Consider the following 20,946-nt stretch of genomic DNA (forward strand, 5'->3'; position numbering starts at 1 on the left):
ACCCTGCTGTGTCTCTGCCTGCCTCTCATCTGATGTCATATACAATATTAGGCATCCGTGGTTTGGGGATAATGGCCTCGTGAGCAAATTGAGAGCCGGGCCAGGCCAAATGTGGTCTGTGGACTGAGGGCTCCCACAGTAACTGGCTGCAACTCTCCAAGATTTCAGGCAAGGGACATTAGCAGCCATATCTGTAGATGTGGGAGATTGAACCTGCAACCTTCTGCATGCAAAACAAGTATTCTGCCACTGAGCTATGGCCCTTTCTCAAATCCAACTTAAGAACAAAACCCACGTGTGCCATTGCATGCATGCACAGGACAATATGAGCCTCTTTGTGTCTTTTTTCTTTTCTACTGTTGGCATTTGTTTATTTGTCTCCCTCTGTGGCTTAATGCGCTGCTGCTATTGTCTTTTGCTTAGAGCAGCTTTCGGATTTCACCATTTTCCATGGATCACTCAGAAAGAGCTTGGGTTGAAGGGAGAGAAAAAAATGATTATGAAATGAAGAATTTTGCCATGATGTAACTTTAACACACACACAAAACACCCAGTGGAAAGGGAGGGGGACCCTCTCGAGCTCTTCGTCTCCACTTCAATCCCTCGTTCCTTTCCAGTGGCTTCTAAATTTTACATTTGCATCGCTGCCAACTTGGAACAGCAAATAAAAACACAGCTCTTCAATAATGTATGTGCAGCCTGCTCTGAAAGCTGTGAGCATATTTTGGCAAAGTCCTTCTACATCAAACCAGGGCCTCCTCTCTGAGATTACGTTTTCTTCCACTGCCTCAGGGAAGAGGCTGTCCAAGCTCCCAGGAAGCTCAGTTGCATTTGGGGGGGGGGGGGTTGTGTGTCTCCCCCCCAAAAAAAAACCCCACCACCACTTTGTTTTGAATAAGCTCTGTAATGTATGGAATGGCCTTCATACTAAATGCAATGGTACAGATTTATTTGGTCTGGTAGAAGAGGGCACTAATAGAAGCAGGGTCGATTCGTTTGTTTCTTAGGTGTCTTCCTACTGTGATTCTATGGTGGTGACACTGCAAAGACCCCAGAGCTGAGCTGCTGCTCAACCAGGATCCACGTCAATCAATTCTCATGCCTGATTTCTTACAGCATTGTGATAAATCAAATATGGTGGTCACTAAGCATTGCTTGGCTCCAAGGTCACTGTAGTAGCACCAGGTGAGCCACCTACTGAGCTTCTTGGGCTTGCGGATCAGAGGATCAGCAGTTTGAATCCCTGCAATAGGCTGAGCTCCCATTGCTCTGTCCCAACTCCTGACAACCTAGCAGTTTGAAAGCACACCAGTGCAAGTAGATAAATAGGTACCACTGTGGCGGGAAGGTAAACGGTGTTTCTATGCACTCTGGTTTCTGTTGCGGTGTTCTATTGCACCATAAGCAGTTTAGTCCTGCTGGCCACATGCCCTGGAAAGCTGTCTGTGGACAAACGCCGGCTCCCTTGACCTGAAAGCGAGATGAGCACTGCAACCCCATAGTCACCTTTGACTGGACTTAACCATCCAGGGGTCCTTTACCCTTTTACCTTTTTTTCAAGGGGAATGAGAAGCTGGTCTGGTTGCTGCATCAAGGATATAGCCCAGTCAAGATGTCAGCTCTATTAGTCCTGCTGGGACACAGGGGCCCCAAGCAAATGTCCCAAAAAGCTAGGTGCTGATGCTGAACCTTCCTGCCTGCCCTTTTACCCAAGGATAGAGCAAACAATTTGCATGTGGAAGACACCAGTTTTGGTCTTCAGTTTCTGCAGGATCAGAAGTCTAAGGACCGGCACAGTGTTTTCTGTTAAAAAAAATTCAGTACCCATCTAAGTAGCTCATCATCAGGGACACATAAATTATGCCCCAGTCTATAGCATGCCATAGGTTCCCATGCCTGGAAGTGGTGCTGTATAGCTATTCAGTTAGTGCTCAGAAGTTGCTGATGCAACACCTTGATAGGCTGAACTCCTAGTTCCATATGATGTGGTAGCTGGACAGCTCCTCTGCTGCTTGGAAACCCTTTTGGACAGCTCCCTAGCCCAGCCTGTCAGATGAAAATTTGAACCACACATTAATGGTGGCAGAAATGGGACACTCTTACGGTTGGGGGGGAAGAAAGAGTGGGGAAGAGATGTGGGTACTGTTCTATCATTCTATTGCATAGTGTTCGTGTGGGGGTTTGTGTCAGCATCCCATGAGTAGGTCCTTTACTCGTGTATCTATTTATCTTTATTGGCATTGCGAGGAGTTGCGGGGTCCAGAGATTGGTTGGTTGCATTCAGATGGTTGCCGTGTGGCTTGTTTGTATGTGTCCACAAGTTAGTGACTCATACTGAACATTGACAAACTGGGGAAAAGATTCTGAATCACAAGTGGAGACAGTCTGTATACTTTCCCTTGTTTATTTTGTAGCACAAGAAGATTGTCAGTAGAAACTAATTGAAGAAAAAAGAAAAAACCAAACTTTTCAATATCCATTATAATGTGGGAAACCTAGCCAGAAGTAGTTTTGTTTCTTAAGACTGAAGGTTGATTTGTGCGTATATGGACCGATTTTGAGTGTTATCTTTAAGGGACGGGGACTGAAAGTTGAATAAAACATTTTCCCAGATAGAAGAGAGGCAGGCAGGCAGGCAGATGATGGAGATAGATATTGATATTGATAAAGATAGATAAAGATAAAGATGATAAAGATAAAGATAAAGATAGAGATAGAGATGAGATAGAGAGATAGAGATAGAGATAGAGAGAGATGATGGGAGGGAGGGAGGGAGGGAGGGAGGGGAAGGAAGGAAGGAAGGAAGGAAGGAAGGAAGGAAGGAAGGAAGGAAGGAAATCGTACACTCTCCCACCACTCCTTCATGGGGGGAAAGTGGACAGGCAGAAAGAGTCAGGCGGACTTGCAGAAGGAACAGGATTATAGGCCACTCCTAGATTCCCGTTAACCCTAGTCTGACAAATTAATATGGCTGGATGCAGGATTAATTATTGAATGCCGAGGAAGAGAAAACCACTTTATTGTGGGGAAAGAACACAGCCCCACATCACACTCACATGATGCACCTGCAAAATCCATCTGTCTCTGCGGATATTGTAAAAAATTATTTAGACATCACTGGAAGCAAGCTAGAAGCAATGAGATAAAAGCTGTACTTTATGAATGCTCTCAGTAGCTCTCCCTTCGGCAACATAAATACCTCTGGCATCTGCGGGGAGATATGTGTCACCATAAAATGGCAGAGGCTATTCATTTGTTCATATCTATTATTATTCTGTCCTTCCATGCCAATTCCCATGTTTCCACTGACTCTGGCTGAATTGCTTGGCTCTCCCTTCCAAACAAGAGCACTGAGAGGGATGGGTATTTTAAGAATTCAACATGACATGGACTGAGTCCCCTTCAGCATTTAGTTCCAGCCCCCTTTCACATACAAAGGATGGATAAACCTATCAATTTCAGTTTTTCCTTTTCCATTCACCCCATTTCCACATCAGCTTCGGATTTATTTATTTTTAAAGGAATCTGCATGAAATCTGTGGCACCTCTTCATGTGCCTTTTCCCTAACAGAGGCATTCTTCCAAGCACTTTTCCTTAACAGAATGCCTTTTTTCTGCATTATTTTCTCTAATGTGTGCAATCCTGTGCACACTTCACATTTTGGAGAACCACGCTGCAGAATTTTGAGAAGTGTGAGTTTTCAGGGATAGCTCTGTTTCAGTACAAGCCTTGGTGATGGAAGTTTGAATTAAAGAGGTTTTAGGTAAAAGGTTCCCTGGACGGTTAAGTCCAGTCAGAGGTGACTATGGGGTTGCGGCGCTCATCTTGCTTTCAGACCAAGGGAGCCGGCGTTTGTCCACAGACAACTTTCCAGGTCATGTGGCCAGCATGACTAAACCACTTCTGGTACAATGGGACACCATGACAGAAGCCAGAGCACACAGAAATCCCATGTACCTTCCCGCCACAGCAGTATACCTATTTATCTACCTACACTGGTATGATTTCAAACTACTAGGTTGGTAAGAGCTGAGGCAGAGCAACGGGAGCTCACTATGTCACAGGGATTTGAACCGCCAACCTTCTGATTGGCAAGCCCAAGAGGCTCAGTGGTTTAGACCACAGTGCCACCCGCGTCCCTGCAGAGGTTTTACATTAAAATGTGAAGCCCACACCTCAATCTCTAACACATATAGAGGATATGGGAGCCATATCCTCATGATGCCATCCCACACTGACAGTACTGGATTTATGTAGAGGCTAAGTAGGCTGAAGCCTAGGGCCTCTAAATCTAGGGGGCCTCACCAGACTGTCCGCTCCCCAGTGCCGCAGTCTCCCCTCTCCCAAAATTGCAAACCCAAGACTTCATGCAAGGGCAGGGCAACTCAGGCCCAGCAACTATGAGACTCAGGGCTAGCCAGTGGGGCCCAATTTGAAGCAGTGGGGCGCAACTTGAAGGTGTTTTTGTTTTTGTTTTTTGTAGGGCCCCAGTTCACAGCCAAAGTCTGCAAAATCTTAGAGATATAAATAAATAAATAAATAAATAAATAAATAAATAAATAACCGAAGATCATGGCCACTGGGCCCATCACCTCCTGGCAAATAGAAGGGGAAGAAATGGAAGCAGTGAGAGATTTTACTTTCTTGGGTTCCATGATCACTGCAGATGGTGACAGCAGTCACGAAATTAAAAGGCACATGCTTCTTGGGAGAAAGGTGATGACAAACCTAGACAGCATCTTAAAAAGCAGAGACATCACCTTGCCAACAAAGGTCCGTATAGTTAAAGCCATGGTTTTCCCAGTAGTGATGTATGGAAGTGAGAGCTGGACCATAAAGAAGGCTGATCGCCGAAGAATTGATGCTTTTGAATTATGGTGCTGGAGGAGACTCTTGAGAGTCCCATGGACTGCAAGAAGATCAAACCTATCCATTCTTAAGGAAATCAGCCCTGAGTGCTCACTGGAAGGACAGATCCTGAAGCTGAGGCTCCAATACTTTGGCTACCTCATGAGAAGAGAAGACTCCCTGGAAAAGACCCTGATGTTGGGAAAGATGGAGGGCACAAGGAGAAGGGGACAACAGAGGATGAGATGGTTGGACAGTGTTCTCGAAGCTACAAACAGGAGTCTGACCAAACTGCAGGAGGCAGTGAAAGACAGGAGTGCCTGGCGTGCTCTGGTCCATGGGGTCACGAAGAGTCGGTCACAACTAAATGACTAAACAACAACAACAAAACAGATTGCCCTGGTGCGGGGGCCCCCTTTGGAGCAGCCCACGGGGCCGAATTTGGCCCAATTACTCCAATTGCCTTAAGGTCAGCCCTGATGAGACTGTGCAGAGGTTGGACTGACAAGCCTTCACTTTCTAGGGCCCTGGTGTCACTAGTCAGAGTACAGACTCAAGGACTTGTTTCCACACTGTGACTGCAGACCAAATCACCTGTCAGGAGAGTTGTGAGATTCAGGTGAGGGTCAGATGCCTTGTCAATCCCAGTAGGTATATAAGAGGACGGCCACCCTGGTCAGGCCTTCGCGTTACAAGAAAGGAGATTCTGACTAAACATCGGGAAATCTGCTCTAAAGCCTTTTTGAATTTTCATGAGGACTTTAAAAAAAAATGCAAACTGGCCTGGAAATGTGCAGAACTGATCTTAAGATTTTAAAAATCAGAAACTGGGAGAATCCTACATTGATAGATTAGCCCATCCCTACATTAGGATCACCACCTGTGTTTCAAACCAGTGAACTCTCATTCACGCTGCGTTCACCTACGAGAAGGAAATGCGTAGTTTTCTTTAAATGTCTATGAACTGTGTTGTCAAACAGGCTACCTATCAAACCTTCCTTTTGATCTGGAGAGGCAGAAGAAGGTAAGCATGAGAACAATTCTGGACAGGCCTCCTCCTTTCCTGTTCCAATCTCTGTTCCACTCCCCTGGGGCTTGAGGCAAGAGAAATGTTTCCCAAGGAGAGTGTTATTTCCATTAAACTGCTAAAATAAGGCCTCCCCATCAAACAATGATAAATGGTTCCCTTTAGGGGAAAAACATGCATCGTTTAACAAATGATGTTTTTACAGGTTAAATGAAGTCTCCTAACCAAGCTATTCTCTTAGTGAATGTACGGAGCATAAAGAAAGACACTTTACACCCAAAGTTCCTTTGGATTTGTTCAAAAGTGCTGGCACTCGTAATAGCAAAGCTACTCCAGGCCTGTTCATATTTTGCACAGGAAAGAATTCCAGTATGAATGTCAACATTATTCCTATTGAAATGAATCTAGTACTATAGAGAATCCTTAGAATAGCATGCTACACCTAGCATGGAGAGATCTCAAGGAACTGTCTTAATTTGAAGATTCTGAATTTCACATCCATATTTTAAGATTTCACCAAATTTCTGGACTTTCCCCTCCATGGGTCCTACTGTATAGCCTCTCAACTGCATATTATTCCATTATCCATATTTTGTATTTTTCCATATTGTCCATGATATTTGCTACATTACAAGTGTTGTTAAAATCCTGCTAATGTTTTTATTTGCTTACAGTGGTCTCCTAGATAAATTATATATATTCCCCCCCCCCCATTCTTGATCGAAGTCTTGGTCTTCTTGGTTCCTGAGCCTTCCAGTCACTTTTGCCATTTCACCGTATGCCAACAGCTTGGTTTGCCATTTCTCTCTGGTAGGGACTTTGTCTTCTTTCCAACTCTGGGGCTAGTAGCATCCGCACGGCTGTTGTCACAAATATGAAGTCTTTTTTGTTCCTTTGGAATGTCAGTACCTACAATTCCTAATAAAAAATCTTCTGGTTTGTTTGTTTTTTTACAAAAGTTATTTTAAACATTTTTTTTCAATTCATTATATAACATTTCCCAAAATGCTTTTATAACCTTACATGTCCACCACATACGGTAATTTGGATTCTTATTTTTAAAAAGCCCTGAATACTAGTGATAAACAAGAGGAGATGCCTCGACTTCGTATATTGACTTATGAGCTTCCACGGACTGGACATCGGTAGAACTAGTATGATGGAATAGATAGATGAACATTTGGTTGACACAGCAAGCCAGTTCATAAGTTCTTTTGTTCTAATATAGAAAAACTCATGATTGTATATGTTATCTCCTCTAAGCTACTGTGGTTTTGCAGTGCATATGAAATATTGCCAAAAATCAAAATGTCATTTTTAGCAGTTGCTACTATTTTAATCAATAACTCTTCTCTCATCAGGCTATTGCACAAATTTCGACTGTTGCACTTGCCTCCCATCCCATCCTTGCCACTACATTTAATTGAAAGGAGAGTGGTGACTGCATTGTGCTGCATATGTGCTGCGCTGAGCACAGGACGGGATCAGAGGACCATTCCAGAGCTGAGCTTGTTCACAGACTTGGGGAAGGGTTTATGGGTCACTGTGAGATTTGCATGTAGTTGAAGCAGGGGGCCAATAAAAATGAACATTTGGGAAAGGCAAGAGCATTCGCTTGGCATGTAGACGTTCCCAGGTTCAGTGTCTAGGTAAGGCTGGGAATGTCCCCTGTCTGAAACCATGGAGAGCAGTTGGCCAATAGTCAGGGCAGACAATACTGAGCCATATTGGCTTAGCGGAAGGCAACTTCCCATGTTCCTGTGTCACAGACTGAACTCTTAAGAGTTAAGGAAAATCTTGTTTACCTACAAAAAGAATACAGATTCCATGCACCTCAGCAGATGTGGAAAAGTGATCCACCCTGGGTAGTTTTTGTTAGGATATTTCCATTCCACCTTAAAAGGGAGCAGGCTTTGTGAGTCACAGAGTCTGCGTATTTCCTGTTCACAGGATGTTTCTGTTTTTGATAGAGCTTTTGTCTTTGCTTTCGTTTCTCTCTCTGTGCCTGAACACGCAAGCAGGCAGTCATGTTTTTTCCTTTGTTCTGACCAACGCTGAATAAACTTCTAAATAATGCTCTCCTGCGTGCATCTTTCGCTGTATGAATTCTGCTGATAGAGCGTGCATCAGCTCTGGAATGTCACAAGCTATTTTCTGGAGCTCGTGTCGCTAATTGCTGATACTGTATCTACGGGAGATCGGTGGATCGTCCGGAGGCGACGTGGGGGCTATGATGGGCTTTATCTCCCTGGCAGTATCCCAACAGTTTTGTCACCTTAGCAATGTTTTATTTTTTTTCACACTCACCTTTCCTTGCATGGACATTTATCTTTGATTCAAACCCCTGCAGATCTTTGTGTATAAGAAACTTCGTGCAAGTTTAAAAATTGAAAACCCACCTGAGTCTTCTCATGCAACCGATACTTACGCAAGGCAGGTTTCATCCATTATTTATTCTCCGGCTTCTGCCAACCGTGTCATAGATGGCCTTTTTGTTATATTATCTGTCTCTTCTTTCCCCTTCCATTTCCCCAACATAACATTGGGTTGAAATTAGCAGGAATATTTTAGCAGGCGGCCTTCACCATTAGACCCATAGCAAGTCAAAGGCAGTGGAGATGAATAAATCATTGGTCAAAGCCTAAGCCTAAATCAAGTACAGTGGTACCTTGGTTCTTAGACGCCTTGGTTCCCAAACACTGAAAACCCAGAAGTAAGTGTTCCAGTTTTCAAACATTTTTCGGAAGCTGAACATCGAATGCAGTTGTTGGCTATTGTTTCCGGGGCACCTGCACCAATCAGAAGCTGTGCCTCGGTTTTCAAACACTTTGGAAGTCAAACAGACTTCCAGAGTGGATTAAGTTTGGCGCTTTTGTTTTTGCTATTTATTTTGTATTTTGTTTTTGAGGCTTTTTCAGTTAATTTGTTTTTGTGACTTTGTGGAACCCAATTCAGCTACTGATTGATTGATTGATTGATTGATTGATTGATTGTGTGACTGCAGAAATGGATAGAAGCCCCGCATCCAAACAATGACTATCATCAGTGCAGGGAAGAATTTATTTTTTAATCATCTACAATGCTCTCTTATTTATTTTATAGTACAGTACATTGATTATTGCTTTCATTCTATGGATCAGTGGTCTCGTTAGATAGTAAAATCCATGTTAAATTACTGTTTTAGGGATTGTTTTTAAAAGTCTGGAATGGATTGATCTGTTTTGCATTCCTTTCTATGGGAAAGCGCACCTTGGTTTTGGAACGCTTTGGTTTTGGAACGGGCTTCTGGAACGGATTAAGTTTGAGAACCAAGGTACTACTGTAATGCACTGAAAAGAGATGTGGGGGGAAATGCAAACCCAAGGAGTCAGTAAGCAGAGGTCAGAACCTGCTCTGCCACTAAGCTATAGCCCTTTCTCTAAATGGCCTCCTGTCCCTCTCCAAATATCCTATTTTGTGTGCAGTTTCTCACTAACTTGGCACCTACCACTGCTGAGACAGATGTTGAGTGTGTGAAATGGCTATCATAACTTGTAACAAGATCATGGGTGTTTGTTTGTTAGCAAGGCCATCAGTTCCCCCCAAATAAGGTAAAGGGTAAAGGGACCCCTGACCATTAGGTCCAGTTGTGACCGACTGGGGTTTCTGCGCTCATCTTGCTTTATTGGCCGAGGGAGCCGGCGTACAGCTTCCGGGTGATGTGGCCAGCATGACTAAACCGCTTCTGGCGAACCAGAGCAGTGCACGGAAACGCCGTTTACCTTCCCGCTGGAGTGGTATCTATTTATCTACTTGCACTTTGAAGTGCTTTTGGACTGCTAGGTTGGCAGGAGCAGGGACTGAGCAATGGGAGCTCACCCCGTCGCGGGGATTCAAACCACCGACCTTCTGATCGGCAAGTCCTAGGCTCTGTGGTTTAACCCACAGCGCCACCCGCGTCCCTTCCCCCAAAATGGAAGTCAGCAATTAGCATTTTGTGTATTAGCTTCCCCTTTTCATGAAATGCATGGGCCTCAAATGTGCTGTGTTTTTCACATTCTAACTCCTGCCGCATGTCACTCAATGAGGAAAACACACGGAATGTCTGTCGCTGATGAGCCACCCTAGATGAATCTCCCTTCTCCTCTCAGCCATTTCTGTTACGCTATGGAAATATAACTAGAAGCTGGCAGTCCATTAATGGTTTTTAACTGCAGGTTTCATTATCCATGGATAAGGGGATTTGTCTTTTCTCTCAGCGGAACAGAATGAAAGCAAATATTAGCAAGGACATTTATTGGGTTAGCTAAAGGAGGTAAAAACCTGGGTTTTACTCTGCAGGCACATCATGTATGCCGCCAATTTCCCATGCTTCTACGAATAACGAGATCAGGATGTCTCTGAAAACACGCCGTCTCAACTTGACACTCTATCATTCAGCGATTGTCATGATGGCTAAATTAATATGTTTATTAAGATACCTTCATTTCCTCCCTCTCTGTCGCAGCTGCTACCACATCCCTCTTAAAGCCTCGCTTTCCCCAAGAAGCTGGAATTGTTCAAATGACCTTTGCATGTCTAAAGCAAGCAAATACTCACTGAAGTATCCCTCAAGACACCTCACCAAACACTTTTAATGAGCTCCTGTCTCCTCTTCCTCTTTCAAACTTCAGCCAATCTGCAAAAAAAGGCATAAAAGACCCCTGTATCTCATTGCTCTAGGCAAACCATTTGCTTCCCCACATAATGAACAGCTGCTAACATCTTATTGCTCTAGGCAAGCCGTTCCAACCTTCATCCTTGAGAGAACAGCAACGGCTTCCCTAAGTGAATAATTCCTTTCCTGGGTTTCCCACTCGCTTAGCCTTCTGATCTCTGAGACCTTTTTCACGGATGCTTTCCTCTGCCTGAGACTGGTCTACTGTAGGGATGGGGGAACCTGTTCTTAGGCTCTGGCTCCATCATCCTGGGCTATGGACCATGCTGCCTGGGGCTGCCTGAAGTCAAGAGCCTAACATCTGCAGGACCACATATTCCCCACTCAAGATTTACTGCAAAGTTTCTCAGGATACTGATGGTTGTACAGGTTGCGAACAACCAATAGTGTGCCAAGTTGGCCATCGATAAGGTCCCACAGACTGCCCAGGTAGGTTGCCACCAATCCCTACTGCATCGCTCCATGCAAAGGTGCACACATGAACTGTGATCTTCCTGTGATCTACCACACTGAATCCTTGATATGCTCTGTAGGTGCTGGTTTCATCATCATCATCATCATCATCATCATCATCACCACACCATCTGGTGAGGCCTCCCAGCCACTCTGGATCATAGAATCATAGAATCATAGAGTTGGAAGAGACCACAAGGGCCATCGAGTCCAACCCCCTGCCAAGCAGGAAACTTCTGTGCAAGAACTTTCTAACCAGCTAGCACTGCATCACTGCATGCAAAGTTTATGTCTTCCAGATTGGCATGAAAGTCAAAGAGTGGGCTCCCAATTTTTTTTTTGGGGGGGGGGGAATGGTTGATAGGAAAGATTCTTGCATAAAGTATGGAGGCTGCTGCTGTATGTAGTAACTGCAGGTGAACCAACTCAAGACACAGAGTTTATTGGGTTGGTTCATGAATAAAAGATTATGATGAACCCATTATCGTATCTACCTATTGAGCTAGCAGTCTTCATAAAGACAGCATCCCATTTTGTACTAGTTGTCAGTTCAACTCTGGAAAGAGATAAGCTCAGAGGGCCTTTTCAGGTATTTCATTTTGTAATGAAAAACCAATTGTCAAGCACAGGGCAGGAGTCATTTATTAATTGTCTAACATGTAAATTAGGGCGTTCACCCACAAAATATACACAAGTGATTAACTGGCAACTGGATTACCAATACGAAAAGGATATGATTTACACATGCATGCTTTGTAAGAAAGCATTGTATTACATTTTGTTCACAGTAGTTGCTTCCTAAGCACAACGTATGATGTGCAGCCTCCTAAATGTTATTTATGCTTGTATTATTCCAAAAAGAGATTTGGTTGAATTTGAGCGGATCAGCCCACCATGAAATTCACTAGGATGATGCTCTTGAGAAGATGGGCTAATCTGGTCATAGCGTAATACACTCAGCAGGTAAGGAAGCTGCTCCCAGAACTATGTCTTCCAACCAACCTACTTTACGTTAACGTAGCCATTTGTCCCTTCTGAATCTGATCAATATTAACACAAACCTTGTTAACACCAACACAAAGGCACTCTGAAACCTGGGAACTATGGTTTCCAAAGTCAAGTTCAGAAAGTCTCCCAGTTTGTGTTAAGTGGGGTTTGCAGTCATTCAACCGTAATTCCATACCATCATGGAGAAAATAGGAGGAATTGCTCTACAACAATGGAAGGTTAACTTGGGAGAGGAAGTAATATGGGCCACTTCCTTAACTCTAGGTAAATGTCAGCATTGTGTTATGCCTTTACGAGCCTCTCTGCCTAAAGTATTTAACACGGTTAAGGACACAGAAGAACTGGATAAGGACCATCAAGTGCCTAATTCACTGAAGAGTCTACTCTGAGTTGGACTTAGTGAATACCACCCTGTAATTTTGCAAAGTTCACTAACCATGGGTCAGCTGTAGTTAATCATACGATCACAGAAATTATTCCATCCATGCAACATTCAGGATGGCTTCCCAGAATGTAAATGCCACCCAATAAAAATGTATTCATGGCTCCCAACAGAATATTAAAAACACGATAAAACATCAAACATTAAAAACTTCCCTAAAGAGGGCCGCCTTCAGATGTCTTCTAAAAGTCAGGTGGTTGTTTATTTCCTTGACATCTGATGGGAGGGCGTTCCACAGGTCAGGCACCACTACCGAGAAGGCCTTCTGCCTGGTTCCCTGTAGCTCCACTTCTCGCAGTGAGGGAACGGCCAGAAGGCCCTCGGTGCTGGACCTCAGGGTCCAGGCGGAACGATGGGGGTGGAGACACTCCTTCAGGTATACTGGACCGAGGTTGTTTAGGGCTTTAAAGGTCAACACCAACACTTTGAATTGTGCTCAAATATGTACTGGGAGCCAATGTAGGTCTTTCAGGACCAGTGTTATATGGTCTCAGCGACCACTCCCAGTCACCAGTCTATCTGCATCATTCTGGATTAGTTGTAAGTGATGCCTGAAAGCAAGTTGCCTGAGCCCATTTCTATTTTTAAAATAATATTTTTATTAAATTTTCAAGGAAAAAAAAACAAATACAGTGGTACCTCTGGTTATGAACACTTCGGGTTACAAACGCACACACAGCAGGAGGCCCCATTAGTGAAAGCGGCCTCAGCATAAGAACGGTTTCAGCTTAAGAACGGACCTCCAGAAGGAATTACCGTAAGTTCATAACCAGAGCTACCACTGTATAATAACAGCCACAAACAAAGAAAAATATACACTAAAACAATATCAAATCCATAAAAAGGGATTCTATGAATCCAGTGACTCCCCCCCTCCCCTGCATCCCCGGTTCTTTCATTTCTCTACTCAAAATTATTTTTTACCGCAAAGTTCCTGTAGTATTTCTAAAATTACAATTGTTCTTAAAATCCTGCCATTGTATTAATCTGTTTACTAGACTTTTGCAAATACATACATAGTAAACATTTCCCATTCTTTTTTAAATTTCTTGCCATCTTGATAATTATATCTTATTTCTAGGAGAACTTCCGTCCTTTTGGCACTCATAAACCAAGCCTCCTTCTCCTATTGGTAAACTGCTATCGTTTCACAAGGAGAATATGGGAGTTGTTTTAAAAGGCTAAGCAAATTCACAAAACAGTTTAGGGCAGGACGAAGAGCATGTCATACTGCCGTGTCAAACAGAGCTACAAAAAAGGCAGAGGATAATTTGGAGATGAGATGCAATTATTCAAGTTGGACCAGAGCCAGGATGGTGATAGTGACATCTCTGCTCTTTGTGGAAAGTTACTATGGGATGTTTTGTTGGATGGGTCAACTCTTTCCCTTCCCTTCTAACATGTAGGATGGCACCTCCATCAGCTTATGGTGTCCAGCAATAAGTTGCCGAGTGTGGGGAAATTAGCAAGAGGAAAGAGTGCCATCTCTTGAAAGATATGTATAACTGAGCTCAACACCCTACAAATTGTTTCACTGATACTTTACTTAACAAATGAAGTGCTCTTAAGTGATCTTTATGACTATTAGAAATGTGTTTCATTTAGCGCCTTCCATCTAAGTATCTCAAACCACTTACAATAATCATCAGAGCTGATTGCAGACTCTCTCTCTCTTTTTAAGACAAATTCCTCCATTTATCACCAAATGTTTTATTTCCTTTGGGCCTCCAAATTGCTTTAGGTATTAATCTTTTGGTTTCCGTAGACGGACGGATTACAACTGTGGTTAAAGATCTTCAAGCCTTTTTAACAAGTATACATTTTCACCGAAGAAACAGAACTTTGGTGGATCACATCTGGTCCAGTATTTTGCTTCTGGGAGTTGATTATTAACCGATAACTGATTATTAACCAATACATTCAAACCTTGGAATTCAAACAGCTCCGTTGCCGAACGTTTTAGTTCCCAAACGCCGAAAACCCGGAAGTAAGTGTTAAGGTTTTCAAATGTTCTTCGGAACTCAAACGTCTGATGCGGCTTCCGCTATGCAAAAACCTAGATGTCAGCCAATCAGAAGCCACACCTTGGAACTCGAACGTTGCGGAAGTCGAATGGTCTTCTGGAATGCATTATGTTCGAGTTCTGAGGTTTAACTGTATTTATTTCCTAGAATCATAGACTTGGAAGGGTCCACGACCCAACAAAAGCCTCTAATACTCCCTAGAGGTCATCCTAGAGGTATCATGGAGGCTTCTGGGGAATTTTACCTGTGCAGGGAACACCTTTGGGGTGACCTCCTAATCTTCAGTGGGAGGGGCTATATCCTGCAAGGTACTTTAGAAAGGGTGTTTTCCTTCTCTCTTTGTGCTATGGAAGTGGCTTAGACAGCGCAGAACAACTGCCTAGGCAGAGCCGCTCTGCTCTCTGAATCGGGTGCAAGCATCTTTTCCCCAGACACAAATAACTAGGTTTTGTTTTGTTTTGTTTTGAAAGTGGCTCTTCTCAAAAGTTACCGACGACCACCTCCGTGACCGCAAACTACAAAGCTTTGCTGAAAGCTTTTATGTCCATTTCATGAAGTCTACACAGCATTCTCCTGTGGGAGATTCTCACTTTTAGATGGTTGTTGTGCCGTTTGTATTTCTTCTGCTCAGATCTTATTGAACCTTCCATTGTAGTTAGTCTACAGAGAGGAGGGAGGTGATTTGTGAGAGGCAACATTGGGGGGGGGGGCGTGTTTTCTCCCTACACAGCATCATTTTCCCATCTTCACAGCTGTAAAGATAAACTGGTCAATGTGCACAAAACAAGCCTGTTCTTGCTACTCGTGATAGAAAACAACCGGGTGTCTATATTTGTTGTCACGTCATGTCTCTTTCCTTGACCTTCTCTCCTCAGCAATCTTTTTACGAAGCTGCAATAAATACAGTGATCGCTGTAAGGAGAAAACTAGAGTACACACCTATTTCAACACAAATTTAGAGTTTCCTGCTTGGTAAAACCTCCCAGAAATGTGTAGGGAAGCTGTTTCAAATAAGACCCGTTAAATTTCATTGTGTTTACTTACACCACCACGACACCAAATTGTCACTGGATTTTGCCTAAAACAAACTTTAGAAACGGATGTAGAGGTTCTTCTCTGGATAAACGCTGAGGAATTTTGAGGACAGCTCAAAGCATTTCAATAACCAGGGTTGACAAATATATATATATAGTATAGAGTTGTATAAATGCCTGTGAAGCAAAACTATCTCTCACCTCGCCCCACTGTCATACAGACCCTTCAAGTGTCCCTATTTTCCAGGGATATCCCTGATTTAGAGAAGCTGTCCCAGATTTGGTTCTGGAAAGTCCCACTTTTCTTTAGTCTGTCCCTATTATCACTGGAGAAATGTTGGAGGGTATGGAGTTATCTGACCCGCAAGCCATCTGAAGGCAATCCTGTACAGTCAAACCTCGGAATCTGAACAGCTCCATTGCCGAACATTTCAGTTCCTGAACGCCAAAAACCTTGAAGTAAGTGTTCCAGTTTTCGAACGTTCCTCAGAACTCAAACGTCCGACACAGCTTCCGCTTGAGTGCAAAAAGCTATTGCAACCAATCAGAATATTAAAAACAATACAGTGTCAGACATTAAAAACTTCCCTAAACATGGCCACCTTCAGTTGTCTTTTAAAAGTAAAATAGTTTATTGCCTTGACATCGCTGGGAGGGCATTCCACAGGGCAGGCGCCACTACCGAGAAGGCCCTCTGCCTGGTTCCCTGTAACCTCACTTCTCACAGTGAGGGAACCGCCAGAAGGCCCTCGGCCCTGGACCTCAGAGTCCGGGCTGGATGATGGGGGTGGAGATGCTCCTTCAGGTATACAGGACCGAGGCCGTTTAGGGCTTTAAAGGTCAGCATCAATTGTTTTATTATGGGGTTTTTATATGTTGGAAGCTGCCCAGAGTGGCTGGGGCAACCCATTCAGATGTGTGGGGTATAAATAGTACAATTATCATTATGGAATGGGGTGTCCCTATTTTCATCAGAGAAATGTTGGAGGGTATGTGTCATATCCACATTTTGTCTCTGCTGAGCCTCACTGCCCGCTGTTATTCACATGTTGGGGGCACCCCTACAGAGAGGAACCTGCTCTGTGTGGATAGGCTTGCCTTGTGATGTGGATCCTTAGGTCTCAGCCTATGCTCATACAACAATTTCCCCTGCACAGATGCACCCCACACTGCAAAAACAGTGAATGCATGGAGTGCAGATCCACTTCTGCGGGAGGAACTGATTAATTATAGGACCCACATAGGGGAGGATGGAAGTCCAGAAGATTCCTTGGAATCTTGTTTTGATGATTTATGTTTGATATATCTCTGTAAAACTTTAAGTTGAAAAACCAAATATTTGTGTGTGTTTTTAAGAAAGATCACGGGGGAGGTAAAGGAAAGCTATTGGGTCATCTCTGCCACAAGGAATCACACAAAAGGCAGAGGGCCTTTTCGGGAGTCGAGCCCACCCTGTGGAACGCCCTCCCAGGAGATGTCAAACAGCTATGTGATTTTCAAAAGACATCTAAAGGCAGGGATGTTTTTAGTGTGTGATGTTGTATTGTGTTTTTACTGTTCTTTCGTTAGGAGCCGCCCAGATTGGCTGGGGCAACCCAGTCAGATGGGTGGCATAAAAATAAAAACTTAGCCCAACAATGGAAAGTGAGTTAGGTCCCACATAAGGAAGACTGGCAACTTAAGATGATAGAATATGTGGAACTTATAGGTTTGATGTCTAGTTTAAGAGAACAAGTAGGACATGCATTTAAAGAGGAGTGGAAAGCTTTTGCCGCATATATGGAGAATAGCTGCACATTGTTGAAAACACTGGCAGCAGTAAGATAAATTCCACTGTTTGATTAATATTAGAGTGATGTAAGATTGGAAAATAGACCAAAATGGTTACAGTAAAATATGCAGGAATTATATTGACAACTAAAATGGAAGGGGAAGGAGGGAAGTCATTGATTATATGGTGCTATGGGAAATGTTTGTTTTGAGATGTTAAACTGGAAACTTAAAAAAACTATTCCAAAAAATTATACAAAGAAAAACTTGCTGTTATTGTTGTTGTTATTTGGGAATCTGTCTGTCAGAACCATTTTAAAATGGAGCACCTTGCCTCCCTCCCCATCCCAAAAACATAGTCTCACGCATAAAGAAGCAGGTACCTACAGGTCCATTTAAAACATGTACATACACAGAAAGAGAATTATTAAGCAAGGTGGACCAGGGTTGGTTCCATGCGCATACTTCCTATGTTCCCTAAGTACGCCATTGAATTCCCCCAGCTGAAATTTGAGAGCGACTATGTTTAAACCGCTGTGTCGTGAGACGGGGAACCGTGGCAATCCTGAAGGGCTCGGTCTTTTTAATAGAAAACTCTTTTCCCTTTCCCATTTGTGAGATACAGCGATGGCAATAGATACTGCTATTGTCTCCTCAAATCCCCACACTCCTTTATTTATTATCTAGCCTAAAATAGGAGCCGAATTTCTTATTAAATGGGCTCTGATAATATACATGGCAGCAATAGATAAATCCCCAAATCTTGTGCAATATGCCAGCACAGGCATCTGGAATGCTAAAGAGTCAGCCGGGCTCCAGGATGCTACAATTCTTTTTTTGGTATCTCCCCACCACCCTGCGCTTCTGATCTGATTTGAAAAACTTCAGCGAGCCAGCTTGCTCCGAGGAGAAATTGTGCTAAGCACAGACTCATTTATTTTCTGCTGATGAACACAGCCGTGTGAACAATTGATAAAGTTGTCGGTTTGGTTTTCTTTTTTTCTGCAGAGGGAACCAACTGGCACGCCAGAGCTATAAGCTTGCATTTCAAACTTCATAACTGTAATGGTTCTAGGGGTTGCTCGTGCATAAGTCGTCGCCACACCTGGCTGAGTTACCTGGGTGAACCCTATTCTAAATACAACAAATAACAGGGTCACACTGTATTTCAGAATTACTAATTCCAGTCCAACGCAGGGCCTTTATATTAGCCTTGATTGAACGTTTTTCCTCAGCTTTTTTAAAAGAATATGTTTATTAAAGATTTCTTAATTTACAAAAATACAGGCATTGACTCTTTTTTCAAGTTGTGTTTTGTCAAAGGCAGGTATTTAAACATCCCCAGAAATGATAGACATTGCAGGTATTCTTTGAATGTGGCAGACATAGTAGAACATACCATTTTCAGCTGTCCATTGTACAACCAGTTACGCAAATGTGTGCTATCCCCCTTTTTGGGTAGTCTAACACCACGACACAATGAAAATATCAGATTCTGACATTAACCCAGAAGTAACTGTAAGGGTGGCGGGTGGCGCTGTGGGTTAAACCACAGAGCCTAGGACTTGCCAATCAGAAGGTCGGCGGTTTGAATCCCCGCGACGGGGTGAGCTCCTGTTGCTTGGTCCCCGCTCCTGCCAACCTAGCAGTTCGAAAGCACATCAAAGTGCAAGTAGATAAATAGGTACCGCTCTGGTGGGAGGATAAACGGCGTTTCCGTGTGCTGCTCTGGTTCACCAGAAGCGGCTTAGTCCTGCTGGCCACATGACCTGGAAGCTGTACACCGGCTCCCTCAGCCAATAAAGCGAGATGAGCACCGCAACCCCAGAGTCGGTCACGACTGGACCTAATGGTCAGGGGTCCCTTTACCCTTTACCTTTAACTGCAAGGGTGGCTGAGTTTTTATCAGTTTTTTTCAAGAGTATCTCTTAGAGTGGCAAATGGCCATATTTAGCAGGAAGAAACTCCCATTTAAAATCCTCGCTACTACCTATTTTTCCATGGCTGTTTATTTGTATATATTTTACATTTTGATATATGGATGTTTTACGATGGCCTATATTTGTAATGCCAAATAAAGGTTTGGCGAAGTATGTTTTGCTGTCTTGTTTAAGGCGGCTGGCAAGGCAAAGAGAATGCATAAGAGCTAGGCAGGGCAAGCACACTTGGTATTCGCTTGCAAATGGATGCACCGCTGGCAATCTGAAAATCTCTCTGGCCTAGAATCGAAATATTACAAACCAGACTGCCCAATAACTGCTGCTAGGAAACATCTGGAGCAGATTATAAAGCAGGGACGAGGATCCTGTGGATCTCCAAAGGATTATGGATTTCCAACTCCAGCAGAAACCTAAAATTTAAACTTATCCTTAATGGTCTTCAGCTTAGAAATTGAGTTACACTTGCAGAAAAAAAAGTAATTTTGTTCCGCTCATAAAATGTACGAACCACAACTACCATACATGTGTTCTATTTTCCACAACCAGAAAGTGGCGTATTGGCTAGTTGCCGATACTATAAAGCAAGAAAAAGGTGTTTGCATGTACCGGGTTTTTTCCGAACTGCAGTTTATCTGTTTTGAATAAGATGCCTTTTTCAATGCAACCTTCTAGCTGCAACAAGCTCAGAGGCAATCTCTATATCTGTGGGTTCTGGCTGGTTTGTTTCTTTTTAGCTTTCGCGAAAAAGAGCTGCACGTGTTCAGAGGCAATTAACAGAAGTGGAATACGAAAAGGGAGGTGCGAGGAGGTCATGGAAATAAGATATTGAAATTATTTTATGTGCTTTAAATTGTGTTTGTTTTGTGTTGTTAGTTTAATGTGTTAGTGTTATGTAGTGTTTGTGTATTGTATTGTATTGTTCTTGTTTTTTGTAGTGTTTAAATTGTTGGAAAAGTAATAAATATTATTTTAAAAAAAACCAGAGGCACCGTTTGGCACCATTTTCGCCATTGGCTCCCCTCGCAAAGGGTAGGCACTCTGCACATGTCTAGAGGTGTTCTGCCCCCCTTCTCTCCTTTTCCGGAGAAGAGAAAAGAAAACCTTAATTTAATTAATTGGGCTATGCAGAAGATATTAAAAATAAATTTAAGGAACTGCAGAAAGAGGGGGAAGGAAGCCAAGTTTTGAAATGTCAAAATGATTGTAAAATTAGAGAAATGTATAAACTTAGTGAAATGTGTAAACTTGAAAAGTATTTTTTTAAAAAAGACAGAAATCCGGGACGTATGCTCAGAGGCACTTGAATTCCATATGCTCATTTTCCTTAAAACACAGCCGATTTCCTGTAAGCGCTGTCCCTTTTTAGCCAGTTTCCTGCTTTTATGGAAGCTGGTGAAGATGCTGCTCTTGGAACATGGGTATAAAATTGACAGCAGGTTATGGTTTAAGAGAAAATTATGTGAAAATGTTATATAGATGGTGCCTAAACACCTAGCAGATTGGCAAAATGTACAAATCCAAATCGATTAAGTGTCGGAAATCTAAAGAGAAAGAAGGAACCTTTTTCCATATGCAGTGGTCCTGCAATAAGGTTAAAGCTTATTGGGAAACGATATATAATGAAGTGAAAAAGATGTTTAAGATAACATTTGGTGTGGTTTTTTTTAAAAAAAGCTTTTCTCTTGGGGATTATAGGATCAGAA

This window comes from Podarcis cretensis, assembly GCF_951804945.1.
Source record: "Podarcis cretensis genome assembly, chromosome: 5".
Taxonomy (NCBI): Eukaryota; Metazoa; Chordata; class Lepidosauria; order Squamata; family Lacertidae; genus Podarcis; species Podarcis cretensis.